The sequence below is a fragment of the Ruditapes philippinarum genome, unplaced genomic scaffold (assembly GCF_026571515.1).
Source record: "Ruditapes philippinarum isolate M1 unplaced genomic scaffold, ASM2657151v2 ctg6225_1_1_1_1, whole genome shotgun sequence".
Lineage (NCBI taxonomy): Eukaryota > Metazoa > Mollusca > Bivalvia > Venerida > Veneridae > Ruditapes > Ruditapes philippinarum.
Window position 1 is genome coordinate 24,991 of NW_026864601.1, and position 15,479 is coordinate 40,469.

Consider the following 15,479-nt stretch of genomic DNA (forward strand, 5'->3'; position numbering starts at 1 on the left):
TGCATGAAAGTACTTTTTGTATCGTTTTAACATTTCTCTTTGTCAGTTATAAGGATAAAAGTAATACATACATTTTGAAATAATCATGTGAATAAAAAGGTTTATTAAAAAGTCATAACGAAGCGTTATGCAACGCAGCATGAACCTGTGACTTTGTCATTCAGTTTAATCAGCTCGTTCATATTAGATAAGATGTCTTCATCACACAAGTATCAGTCGTGCTCAATCAAGGGCAAAGATAATCAATTTAATATAGAGAAAGGAAACAGTAGAAGATACGCTAGTATACATGTATAATGAGCCTTATTGAAGCAGCAGATTCTATCATTTAATGTGTTATATTGATCTTATTCCTCAAGATGTCACAGACATTTATCCATAAAAATCTATACAGTAAACCTCATTATATCAAAAATAATAATACAAAGACTACAACATGGTCAATCAAAGAAAATAATAATAAGAAAGGCCAAGTTACTAAGGTCTGCCAAATGTGTCATATCATGGGGATATTACTTTGATTTGCTCCTACTTTTCTTCAAATGTTATATAAAATGACATGGATTGAGTTTTAGATTCATCGCAATGGCAACAAGGCTTTCTTTAAAATCACTTTTATCTCTAGTATTTTGCTTTAATTCAAAGTGTTAACTTGAAAACAAATGCGATCACAGCTAACATATCATTGAGAAGATTTGGCATAGACGATTGTCGGAGATAATGATTTGTATATAAGTCTATTAACTTAGCGCTTTGTCATAAATTGTGAGAATTTGTGACACAAAATTGATGTGTATACCCTTGATTAATTGGTTATAAGCAAACTATTTTGATTCAATATGATTTTGATAGTATTGATAGGATATTGACGTAATAGCGTATACTATATAACATACATTTAAATTCTTAAAGAATATATGTAAATAGAAGTAACGCTAATGTTTCAGTTAACCTGACAAGTACGTATCTATATTTTAATTATCTCAACAAATACTTGGAAATAATGATATAAGGAGAAATCATCATAACTAAAACATATATGTTCTAAACTACCATTTCTTGTTTCAAATTGAAACTTGAAACTTTTTATTTAATTAAACGCCTGTTTCTATTTAACAATATTAAACGGCGTTGTACAGTACATATAAATAATAAGAATAAAATTGTGAATGCATAAGAATATGTGGATCAACATCAAATGAAATAAACGCTTTTACATACAATTCCAATTAACATATTTTTAAAAAAATTGCAGAGACCATAAAATGATAAAACTGATTGATATACATGTAGCATGAGATAAGATTATTTACATACATGTAACTTGATTACAAATAGATTAAAAAGAATAAAACATTCATTTACATTGCACATTCATCACACTGTCAGTCATCAGTTATACGTTACTCATGTTTATCTCATTTCAGATTTTAAAATAGTGATTCAAACTTTCTGAAAAAATGTGTTTTAAGATTTCTCTTAAATACATCAATATTCTTAGATTGTTTCAACTCTAATGGCAGCTGATTCCACAATTTTGGACCAATAGTTCCGAAACTTCTGTCACTAAATGTTTTTTCTTTTATTGAATGGAATTACGTAGCAGTTCTCAGAGGTTTTAGCTGAACGTAGTCGGGTATTTGGAACTTGTTTGGTTAGGAGTTCAGAAGGGTATTTAGGAGCATGATCGATTGAACAATTGTATACAAAAGTCAAAATTTTATATTCGATTCTAGATTTGATGGGCAGCCAGTGAAGGTCGAACAATGCTTTCCTTGAACTGCCAAATTTCTTTCGTTGCAGAACTAACTTAGCGCACATGTTTTGAATACGTTGCATTTTTTTTTCAATTCAAAATCGGATACACCATAAAGAATGACATTGCAATAATCCAAGTGTGACATTACGAGTGCTATAACTAGTATTTCAGCTGCTTCTTTGGTGAGGTATTTTCGGATACGTTTTATTCTAAGATAGTTTAACATTGCAGTACGGCACTTTCGTTTGACATGTTCCTTGAAATTTAGTGTTTGGTTTAGAAATGCGCCTCAATATCTAATGGACTCCTCGGAGTTGATCTTATCTCCGTTAATACAAATGTATTTTAGGTGACACTTTTCGAGTTGTTGAGAACTTCCAAATGTTATAAATTCTGTTTTCGATGAGTTCATCTTGAGTTTATTAGCGTTCATCCAGTTGTTGATATCAATCGCACGTACCATTTTCTAATTCAGCGATTGCAGAAATTTCACTATTTTCTTCAGTCGGTTTAAAACGTTTGGTTGCAGTATGGTCATCAGCGAATCCATACACCGATAATCCAGATGGAATCACGTCAAACAAGGTTCCCGCATACGTTAGGTAGAGCAAGGCCCTAAAACAACTACCCTGGGGGACACTGCACTTTAGTTGCCGTGGAGCTGAGACCGCCGAGTTGACACACACGCGACAGCCCCTAGGACGAAGGTATGAATCAAGCCAGCTGAGCACTGAACCGCTCACGCCGTACTGCTTCTGTAGCACGTCGACGAGTATATCATGATCCACAGTGTCGAACGCGGCACTGAGATCAATCGCGATTAGCGCTGTAACTTCTTGTTTTTTCCATGGCTGCCAACAGATCATTAACTAATCGCAGTAGAGCAGATTCACAGGAGTGGTATTTTCTGTAGGCGGATTGGTTTGTAGGTAGTAAGTCATACTGATCAGCATGTTTATTTAGTATTTTCAGAGCTGCTTTTTCAATCAGTTTTGATAAAAACGATAGATTACTCACAGGTCTATAATTTGAGAATACAAATGAATTCAAGGAACAGAGGTTGATTAATAGTTAATGACAAGACAACTTGTTTTTTAAAGTTTCGTCTTCGGATATATTGCCAGGTCGAAGAAACACAAATTTTCCAACTACCACTCTCGTCCCAAACTGTTTCATAGATCAAGTTTACACGGACAGAATCACAATTTGCTGTTTCATTCCGTGCTTGACTGATTTAAATGTACATGTGTAGTTAATAGTAACAGTTCCAAATGCATGGCATCATAAGGACTTTTCATTGACTATTTACTTCGAGTTTTAACAAATATCATTTTATTGATCTAACACAACGGCAAGAAATCTTAAATTAAAGAAAAAAACAAACAATTCCCTTTTTTAAAAAAAAAACCCATCACATTTATGCCGCTTCCAATCGAAGAGTGCTTTAATGTGAGAACAAACAGATGAATGTTGGCAAAGGCGATGGGTAAAAATTATGTGACTTTAAATAATATTTCCGTAAAAGATAAATTACTGTTTTAGCGTCCGGTAAGAAGAAATGTAAGAGTTGGGAATAAAAAGGACATGCATGAAAATTGCGTATTTTATTCCACAGCCAGTTCACATTGTTTAGTTATTCAATATGTACTTGAATCTTTACATTTACGTAATAGAGTACATAGCTAACTTTTACAGATTAACATCGTTATTGCATAGGATAATAGTGGTCTTATATGTTATCCTATTATTTGTCCATAGTAGACAGGCGCTTACCCGCAAAGCAGGAACAAAATGGCTACTAAAATTGTCTATATGATAGTTTTTCCTCCCTAAAGTTTGAAACGTTTTTGAATACACACTTTTGTTTTTATAAAAAAGATTTACACAATACAGCAGAACAGAGAGACAGAAAACTTAATAATTTTAGTAATTTTAATAATAAATGTTTCTACACGGTTATAAAATTTATTCAAGTGCCTAACCTTTTTCTTTTAAAAACCACGCTTACTGAATTTGGCATTCACTTAGTTAGGTCGTTTTGACAAAATACATGTATCGCTTATCAGTATTAACCACAATAAAGTATGTTGAATTGATAATATCTGTAAAATTTTATCTATCTGAAAATAAAAAACGAACAAATGCTGTGCTTTTCATTTATTGTTATAACTTGATAAAATAAAAGTGTGCCAAAAATAAATAAATGCATGTCTAGAAACATTCCTGGAAGTTGTAAATTGCTTTATTATTATACATAACTGGTGTCTAAATACAAATGTGATTTAATCTCAGGAATTTCCATTTGATTTGTGTTCAATTTGATAATAATTCACGCATTTAAAAGTTGAATCAAGTAAGAAAATATTACTTTCGGAATCTAACAAAATGTGATACATTATCATGTAGATTTTAATTTACATAATTATAGATGTTGTATCATTATATTTTAGAACTTGTAGACATTCACTCAATAATATCTATTATTTTGTAGATAAAGAAATTGACTGCAAGAGTTGTAGACAGCATCTAAAAAATGGATAACTTAAGAAATAAATCTCGAGAAATATACAACATTTATTATTTTGATGTATAGTTTTTTTTCTGAATTAAATGTCAACCATCTTTAGTGTGATTGTGAATGATATATTTTTTGTTTATTAGGTCAAACAGGAACTTCTTTGTTTTGACGAACTCCGTGGTGCATAATAACATTGTAAATTTTACACCGCCTTTACGCTGTCATAGTATTAGAGTAACGGTATGTAGTACGGGACGGCACGGCATTTATATCAGGATGAACTACCGACAATGATCAGAATCCATAAGAAATAGCAAAGATAGATTTCAAATACCAAAATGCATTTATTTATAGAAATACACTATGCAAACATGAACATTAATTGAACAACACATATTACTGGTTTATTTAATTTTTAGATTCTTTATTATTATTTCTGAGGAGGGGTTATGTTCTAGGTGTCAGTCATCGTAGTTCCCGAGTGTTCAGCTATCCTTTATATTATTACTGTATTACATTAAAGTTCAGTCTCAGATTACGATCTAACGACAGGTCGTGAGTAGCGACACATAAACTAGCTTTGTTCTGTTCAACAATACATTATAAACATAAGGTTATCTTTTATCGGATAGTCGTGAGTTTCAAAACTAGCGACTCGTCGTCAGTACAGACTCGCGACCGTTATATATACGGAGTTTAGACTAGCGACTGTTCCAAGATCATAGATGGTTACCAAACTTGCGGACGAGAACTTACGACTTGAAACTTACGGATTTACTGGGTGTTTCCTCAGTTAATATTTAAAACCATGTCCGTGTTTACGGAGTGATTGCCGACGACTGAATGGTCTTTGCGCCTTTTATAGATTTTCTAAGAAAAGGTGTGTCCGTGTCGACGTAGCCAGTCGGCATATATTTCTAATGAGTTCATGTGACTCAATGTAGAAAGAACACTGAAATATTTATATATCCAAGATATATTTATTACACAACTGAATACATCAATGGTCATGTGGCAACTGCCAAACAATAATTACAAAAACAGTTAAACAGAATAGTAATTAAACTTATACAAGTAACAAATAATTCATTATTCTATTGTCTTAAATATCAGGAGTTGGAGCTAAATAGACAGAGAAATGAAAATGATAGGATAGAGAAAGAAATGGTTAAGCGTATGCGTGAAGAACAAGCGATGAAACAGAAACTTGATTTGTTAAGAGAGAAAGAGAGAATCCTAAGAGATCGAATGACTGAAACGAGAGAAGATGATGCCACAAAAACTTCGAAGGAATATCCGTTTTACATCGGATCCTTCTATATTTCTTCAAAATACACGACTATATCATCCTTGGTTATAGTATTGTAAAGTATTTACAGGTATGACGTATCCTGCAAATTTTTACAAAAATTCACGATGACAAAGAAAAAAAATCGCGAATGCTTTAATAACGCAACGTACGATACCTTGCAAGGTTTTCTTATATAACTTAGATGCTATATTTAGATAATAAAAATCTAAATATAACTCTATGTTAGTATAATAAATGTAACAAATAATTATTTTTGCAAATGTACGTTGCAAAAATAATAGAAAAAAAATATGTTCATGTTCAGTTGCCACATGACCAATATGTGTTACATTATATGTGTTGTTTCTTGAATTTCATCTAAACTACACCAACAACTATAGTGATAAACGTAGTGTTTATAGCAATCTACAATTGCTTAGTGTCACTGTGTAACAATTACTGAATTGTGAGCTTTATTATAGTCTTCGCACAAAGTGATACATTGTTTATCTTGACAATTATATTTTGAAAGTGAAATCAGTGAAATCATTAAAATAATTTATGCAATAATGGCACACGGACCACTGAGTGAAAGAGAAATACGTCTTATGCGAAGGGAAAGAGTAAGAGATATACAGCTCAAGGAAGATGAACAATTAAGAGAGAATGAACGCATTCAACGCGAGTTAATGAGAATTCAAGAGGATCGTCGTCAGTTAGAATTGGATACAGTTGGATCTAAGCATGATTTAGAGGAGTTTGAAAGGAATAGTGAATTGTCGGATTTGAATACTATTGACGAATTTTTACATGAAAGTACTTCAAAGGATATACAAGATATGGCTCAAATCGCGGAAGTCGATAGGTCCGAAACTAAAAGGAAAGAGTTATCATTGTCAAGTAGTCATAGTTTAAAATTCCTTGATGAACACATGAAAAGGTTGGACTTGACTTTGAAAGAGTTAAAACGGGACACTGGTGACACATGTGTTGATGAAATGGAGCAATTTATTACAACTAAGAGTAAATTTAACAGATTTGGATATTCAATAACGGATAATGGAAATGAAGGCGGAATTAGGGACAATTCCTATTCAAACAGAGGAGGTAGAATAAGTGAAGGGAATAGAATGCATAGTACTGTTGTTAATAGTGATGGCAAGCAAATTACTGGAATGAAAAGTGAAAGAATTAAAGAGGCAGACCTACTAAGATTAAAAGCAGATGGAGATAATATAATAAGTGAATCAAGTCGCTATGAAAGAGAAAGTGTAAAGATGAGAAAATTACAGCTTGAGGAAGAAAAGAAGAGACAGATGATATTACAGAGAGACAGAAAGTTACAGTATGAATTAGACATGAAGAGAAAGGCTGAAATAGAACTACAGGAAAGAATAAAATTTCTTGAAGATCAGGAGTTGGAGCTAAATAGACAGAGAAATGAAAATGATAGGATAGAGAAAGAAATGGTTAAGCGTATGCGTGAAGAACAAGCGATGAAACAGAAACTTGATTTGTTAAGAGAGAAAGAGAGAATCCTAAGAGATCGAATGACTGAAACGAGAGAAGATGATGCCACAAAAACTTCGAAGGAATATCCGTTTTTTAAATTAGGCCTACCCAAGATTCCGAATTTTGATGGAAGTCACTTCGAGCAATGGAAAGTGGAAGTGAACTGCTTACAAGAAACAGGAATATATCCCGAATACGCTATGGTACAGGCCGTTAGGAATTCTCTTAAAGGAGATACAAGGCAGATACTTTTGACTTTGAAACCTTCTGCTGATACCAAAGAGATTGTTCAGAAACTTGGACAGATTTATGGTAATGTGAAGACGAGCGATATAATTGCCCAAGACTTTTACTCGGCCACACAGAAGGAAAATGAACATTGTTCGGCATGGGCCGTAAGAGTAGAAACCTTATTTCAACGTGCAGTAGATGAGGGAGAAATGGATGAATTTAATCCTGCATAAATTTAAAAAAACCAGTAATAATTCTTTCAATTAGTCTAGTCAATTTAAATGTAAATCTAACCTGAGAAAACAAAAATTTAAAGATCTGACACAAATTTATAAAGATAGAAAAACAAACCTATGTAAACAAAAATTTAGTTTGCAAAATGTAATATCAAAAAGTATAGCAAAAATGATCTATCTCAATAGATAAAATAAAGTCTTACCGGCTAAATTCTAAATTAATATCCAAAACTAAAATAATCCATCCTATTTACACAATAAACAAACACAAAATAATCACTGCACACTAAGTGAGAGTGTCAGTTCAATCAAATTCCAGAAAATGAATGAGTCTGTGTCCGTGGTGCTATCTACGTTGGAAGATGTGGTCCAGTAATGTTGAGGCTAGCCTAGATAAAGGGTAATGTGGATCCACTACTCCGGAGTATAATGTCAATATGATGGGCCCTAAAAACGTGGTTGCACGCACGTGGCTATATTTACAATCCGTATTGCGGAAGCGAAGAATGGATACAATATCCAATCAAATTGAATGACGTCAGAATGACCAGCCGAAATAACACAGGTAAAATCCAATGAAATGATAGCATTCAAGCGGGAAACTGAATACGCATGACATATGCAAATGCCGCACTGCTATTGTCCAATCACAACGACTGATTCAGTATGACGTATCCGTATATGAATAAATATGAATACAATGGATAATCCAATTCAACACAGGTAAGTAATCCAGTGTGTATACATGTATTCAAGTATGATATCGTGTATAACGTAAACAATGTCTTCTCTACACATGCTTGTCACCCTGAAGGTTGTGTAAACAAACGGTCACAAATCCGAACGTTGGGCGCCAATGTCGACGTAGCCAGCCGGCATATATTTCTAATGAGTTCATGTGACTCAATGTAGAAAGAACACTGAAATATATATATATCCAAGATATATTTATTACACAACTGAATACATCAATGGTCATGTGGCAACTGCCAAACAATAATCACAGACGCTTGGAGTTATGTGCGTGGCTCCCCTCCTTGATCCGCACTTGTATACACCTTGTGTATTTTTATCGTGCAAATCGTACGTCCAAATATTTTTAGCATATTATTACGACCTGGTCACATGTCTTGAACATAAAAATTGTTTTCCGCTAATTTAACAACGTTTAAAAAAGTCCCTAAAATATCATAATTTCATGAAGATAACAACGTACGCTTTCCTTTGATGTGAGACGACTGGAATGAGTTTCGGCACTGTTTTGCGCTTTCATTTTCATGCCGAGAACCAAAACCCCGCAGCGGTTATTTCCCCTAATCAGTACAGAAACCAAATCAAGAAGACTGACGGAAAGGGCCGAGTAGTTGCGATTGAATTTCTTTTTCCCAGCGATTTTCCCGCTGTAATATACGGGAATCATTCCAGTCGTCATGAATTCGGAAAGAAGCATGTGACACGGTTAGGAAAATGTAATTTAAAGTGCAAAGCTTGGAAGAAAGGTACGATCTGAAAATAACATGCATTCATTTATTAAAGGAATATATGCATAGACTGATTTACACCAGAAATAAATGGCATGCGATAACATAAATACCTGAAATATAAGTAGGTCAGTTGTGTTTACATTTCGAAGCTTGGTATCTTCAGGAAATTGAAGCGTTGGTAAAAAATTGACTTTTTTAATATGTTATGAAATTCGGTTGAAACTTGTTCACGTGTTAGACACTAAACTGTCTCATACTAATTTAAGCAAAAATATAAAACTTATTCTTGTAATAGATAATACTTTTACTTTTTTATATTCAGGGGCGGAGAAGGGCGAGGTCTATACTCCAAGTGTCTGTGACAATAATTACAAAAACAGTTAAACAGAATAGTAATTAAACTTATACAAGTAACAAATAATTCATTATTCTATTGTCTTAAATATTAAATAATAACAAGATAATTTAGAAAGTTAAACTAAATACTAACTAACTAACCTGAAATAGATATATATATCCAAGATATATTTATTACACAACTGAATACATCAATGGTCATGTGGCAACTGCATCGATGCATACATTTGTCACCTGACCATCGGCGATTCAGTTACGGGTGACGGGATTTGAGATCATGGAGTAAGATGGATTGTAATTAATGAAATGGACTGTATATAAAAACGACACTTCATATAATTTTAATTGTTTTATTGATAATGTTCAATAATTGTGACACAGGCTCCCGAAGATTAATAACAAATCACAAAGACACTTAATATATAATCATAACTCTATGACATCCGAATTAGCCAATAGAATTGTCTTGTAGTCCAAAGTGGTCAAGAACTTACGCTGCTCAACCGTTAGTGAATTTAGTTCCAACTTTCGGATGATTATAGCTGAAAACACTGTTTATATATTTCGAAAAGAAATATTGTTTCGTATATTGTGTGTATTATGGTACATTCTGATGGTGCTCATTGTTTGAAGGAGCATTTGGGTGATTAAGAAGGAATTTCCTGCGCATAAGTAGTACTGACTCACGGCCGATAAACTTTGATAAACAATGAGCGACTTTGCATCATCTATGGCTGTTTAGACAAGATTAATTGATTGTTACACACATTTATAAGGTGATCCATTCGTACATTGAGTTTCTATTATATATTTCTACTGCTCATCTATTTATATCTATTTGCACTAGTTTTCACGACTACAAGCAGACGCCCGAAAGTTTTGATCCGCGAGTTTTCAAAATCAAACCGCCCATGTTAATACATATAAACATGTTTAATTTATCGTATCTTTAGAGAATTTATAATAAAACAATGTCAGCGTACATTTCCTAACAATAGCATTGTAATCACGCCTGGAACAGAGAGGAATAAATTGTCTTACAATGTGAAGTTTAGTTTTCTTTTGCGTGTCACAAATATCTGTCTGAAAACAATTTGGTTTGAGAGAATTCTTGTTTTTCCAAGAATAGATGTTTTATCCTGTGTGATGTACAATGCAAATTATAAAGCGATCCTTGAATCAGTATGCTTATTCATAGGAGAAAAAAACATGTTTTAATGCAAGAACGACAGTTTCCCAGATATTTAGTGCACGTCAAAAGGGTTCTGCATCACGTTAAAGAAAACGAAATATAAACTTAGCATGTAGTCTAGATAGCAAGTTAAACCAACAGATGATTACAAATTCAAGTTTTTGTTTTGGTATTTTTGTGCTCACGTGAAAAATCTTGTCCTTGAACAATGCCATAGACGATTAATGTGGTCAAGGTGAACAAGTCATGTTCTTGTAGTGGCGAACAAGTCATGTTCTTGAGCAGATGTACAGGCCAGGAAATGTTGTTGTATATCGTTGAGCTTCCAGATATAATTGACTGTAATCAACCTGAAAGGAAGATGGATTGTGGGATTGACAACACTCATGATTTAAACATGAGAAGAAATCAACGTTGATTTACATAGCAGAGAATATATGAATACATTGTGAGAATGCATATCGTCAGAACATGAACTATGTTATATTGATATGTAATATCAAGTAAACAAATTATTAACTCTTGGTGTCTAGTGTTGTTCAGAAAGAATATCATAGTATCAAAGATAATATTGTGATTATTAAAATATGCATCTGTTATTACATTCACTAAAACTACCTCTACATGATGTGTTTCAAAGTTAAATGCTTTGTGTTCATCACTTACAATTTAATACTATATTACTCATTTATCAGTAATAAAATGATGAATTGTCCCGATCATTACAGAAACTTCATGCAGCATTTTTGGATCTCTTGTATGTTAGATGTTTAATGTTTCTTGATGCTGACTTAATTCAATATTATTGTTTGTCATTTTAAGTAAATAGTCAAACTATTTTTAGATGACTTACTATGTTCACGTTATTCAAATTGGAAGTTAATTGCACTTGTTCACAAATGCTTCATTTCTAATGAAAGATTTTTTGTTTTGTTTTTCGATTGTTGAAAATACGAATAAGGAGAAAAATAAATAAACTTGTCATAGACAAAAAAAATCTTTTTTTTTTTATTCATTTGATCTGAATTAGCTACATTATTTTCCGTAATAACGGTCAACTTTGCCTTGACCTAGTAAATGTTGTCCAGCCTACGGTTCTAAGATTTTGTGCGGAGGTTGGTCATGATTGGGAGACGGTCCTTATTGCTTTTGATGTCAATTGAGTAGAGAAACGTCTTGGCCCGCAGTCTTAAGATTAGGCGTGGATGCTAGTCATGGTTAATATACTACCTTTTGAGGCCAGTTGGCCTAAAGTTAAGATATCTGTGGGTTTTAGCCCATGTTCGTATATATATATATAGGTGAATTATGACAAGTCGACGCCCCTATAAATTTCCATGTCATAGGTCTAGGTAAGTGTGGAAATTGGTCATCACTAGCAGACGATCCCAAATATTTTGAGTGTAATTGGTCAAAGATCAAGGTCACTGTGGTTTTTACCTAAACAATTGTATCACATGAAACACAACGCGCTTATGACAAGCTGATCCCGTCTATAGTCTCGATCTTTTAAAAAAAAGATAAAGAGTTCTATGTAACATAACATATTGCCTTATTGGCTTCTATTAGGAGACACATACACGTCACAAACATAACGAATGGAACATTTATACAGTAGATGTCCAGCTGTCATGAAAAAAGATTCAAAACTACAGAACATATTTTTGAATCGGCAAACTAATCTGTCGGTCATCTCCAAAAATGTGACGTTATGCCTCAATTAAACAAGGACTCTTTTATACCCATCTTATCAAGCTTATCTTTAAAAGAAATAATTAAAATATTTCCTTAATTGACGTTTTGATACGATAAGATCAAATATTTGTAGCAATATAGTTGACTGAATAACCTGACTGTGTTTTTTTATGATTTACGACCTGCTTACATGTACAGACAAGTGGGAACTTACTACATTAAATATGCTCAGAATGAGGTCTCCTATCAAATGCCTGATGTGTAAATTACTTTAACTATTATTTGTTAAATTGTTTATAAATCAATGTGTTCATTTTAATGTGATGTTTGTTGTATATTACGAAAACGTCTATGCGAATACTGTATTATTCCGAAGTGAACGCAATTATCTTGGTAATAATTCACGAATTGTCCACAGTTTTGTTGCTTAATTATAACTATTCATATACCTACAGAGGCAAGTTGGGTCGCTTAAGGGATGTATTTATAATAATTGAATATAGATCGTGTCAACGAAATAAAATTATAGTTTTTTTTCATCATTGCAAATATTTAAGTCGTTTCGATTGAAAGAAATTCTTTAAATGTCATTAATTAAATCTTGTGAGGATTTGGTCAAACATGAAATTAATTATTTGTAAGGGAAATGAGATACTGATAATAATGATAATTATATTATAGGACAAAATTTATCTATCCTATTGCGATTGTTTACAATATAACCTGGTTAGGCATTGATTATTGTTATTGTTATGAAAATAATGAGATTTGGTCAATTTTGACCAAAACGGAAAATTGCGTGTACTTGTCAATAAAGTCTAGAATAATATCTCAATGGAGAATAGGCATTATATTTGACTTTCTCGGCCAATATGATTGCCAAATGTTCACGCACGTCAATCAAATAGAGATTTAGAGACAACATGAACAATGATCCGTTATAAAATAGTGCAAGGAAGAACGATTATTTTACACAAGCAATGAAATCTGTCACTATTTTATCTAAATTCAACAACTGAAACTGCTTCGAAGTTGATAGAGTATGACATTTATGACATTGCGACTACCAGAAATTTAGTATAATAAGTAAACAACATTTTAGAGTAAAAATATGTCAAAGTTCTCTTCATGGTTTACAATTCATTTGAATATGTAGTTATGCGCAAGAATAGTTTGAGATAAATATATGATACAAATTCTAAGAAAAGAGACGCAGTATTTGTTGTGAAATATATTTTTGAAATTATTATTTGGATGCCCATATTAAGTGTACTTCAACATGCTTCATAATAGTAACTATCGGCCTATTTCAGTGGTAAGTATGTTATAGAAAACTACACTTTGTCAAACGGACGTTGTACTGCCGTAACTTTGCTAAGCCCAATCAGATGATTGCCTAGACATCTTCAAATTCTTTTATTGAGAAACAAATGAACGTGTTTTTTTGTATGGGTTTGATATGTCGTTTTGGCCAAAAGATTAACCGTTACAGATATCATTATATATTACAAGGAAACTAACGAGTAGACATTTTTGGCTATTAAACTCTTTGATAAGGATATGGCGAGATAAATTTCAAACATAGCGGTAGTTAAAAACTATGACCTATTTGCGTAATAAATCTTAGTGGCAACAAAAAAAATAAATTTGAGACCATTACACGGGTTTCAATACAAAAGGTTTTACAAAACAACTAAATAATCTTACGAGGATATTCTAACAGGTGACTCTACCACGCCACGGCTTTCGTCATTTTTAACTAGCACAAGCATGATTTTTGTTTGGGTTTTACGTCACACATAAACAGTATAGGTCATATGGCGACGTTCCAGTTTTACTGGTGAAGGAAGAATTCATGTGCTTTTCCGTGTATTATTTCAGGCACGAGTGAACACCTGAGTCGAACCACCGACGTTCCGTAGGCTAGCTGAATAGCATACTCACATGAAATAATCCAAAGTCCCTGTCGGGATTCGAACCCACAGCAGTGAAGAGCAAACGGTTTGAAGTCAACGACCTTAAGCACTCGGCCACGAGCACAAGCATGAATTGGAGACAAGTTATGTGTATTATTTTATTCAATCATGCTAATGATGAAGACAGTATTTTGAAAGAATAAAATTAGATGTCCGCGAACATACATAGATGATGATAAAACTAATAGATTGTGGGTTATATAACATTAATGATTTAATCATACGGCAGATAGAAAATTGTTCACATTCATGAGAGTCAAAATCTATTACAACAAGAGGTGAAAGACTTAAATCTTTTCGAAACAGTTTTGTCTCAACATAATTTCAAATTCTTTTCCGGAAATACTTATATCGAATTTTTCATGTGCTAAGAGATTTGAAATACTATTATACAATGTAGTTCATTTAATTTACTTATAGTTTGTGCTATAAAAGGTCATCATTTGGAGATGTAAGCATGCTTAGCTGTTTTATTTCAGACAATCTTGTATGTAATGTATGTAAAACCTACATCGTATAGATGTCTTTTCAATATTTAGATACATCGGATTTATGTTTATAATTGCGATCTATGTCTTGGCTGAAAAGCAAATCAAGATGAATTGTATCTATATTGTTTTGGTAGCGTGTATTGATCTATATCATTACAAGATAGTAAAATCGGATGACCCAGACAAACATACATCAACCTTCTCCTGTCTTTTTATTTGGAATATAAAGATATTATATGTAACTCTTTAAATCGCACTAACAGACTCATGTAGTGTCAACTTCAATCTAAGTCAACTTCTAGAAATGCATAAAGTTTCAAAGAAATCTTCTGTATACTAAATAAGTTATAGAATTTAAAATGGGCCTTAAGTCACAATACATGTAAATATGACAAGGGATACGAAGTCATATAATATTGTATTAAAACTTTAGTTTATACAAATTTATTTTAGTTTTTAGTCCGAATGTGTTGGAAGCTATAAGCTTATTGAAACACTCTCGAATCCGTTCCTGGAACCAACCAGTACTAAGCAATGAATGTAAAGTTTCTTGCTGAAGGAAACAACTGCTTGCCACTGACAGTTTGAACCCACGCGGTCAGCAATCCTAAGATTACTAGTCCGAGGCGTTCACCACTCGGCCACGCCGCCACTCATTGAAACTTTAGATACTATGGAAATATTATTAAAACATATTCTGTGAATAATGTACTTACGCACTGTCATACAGCATGGTT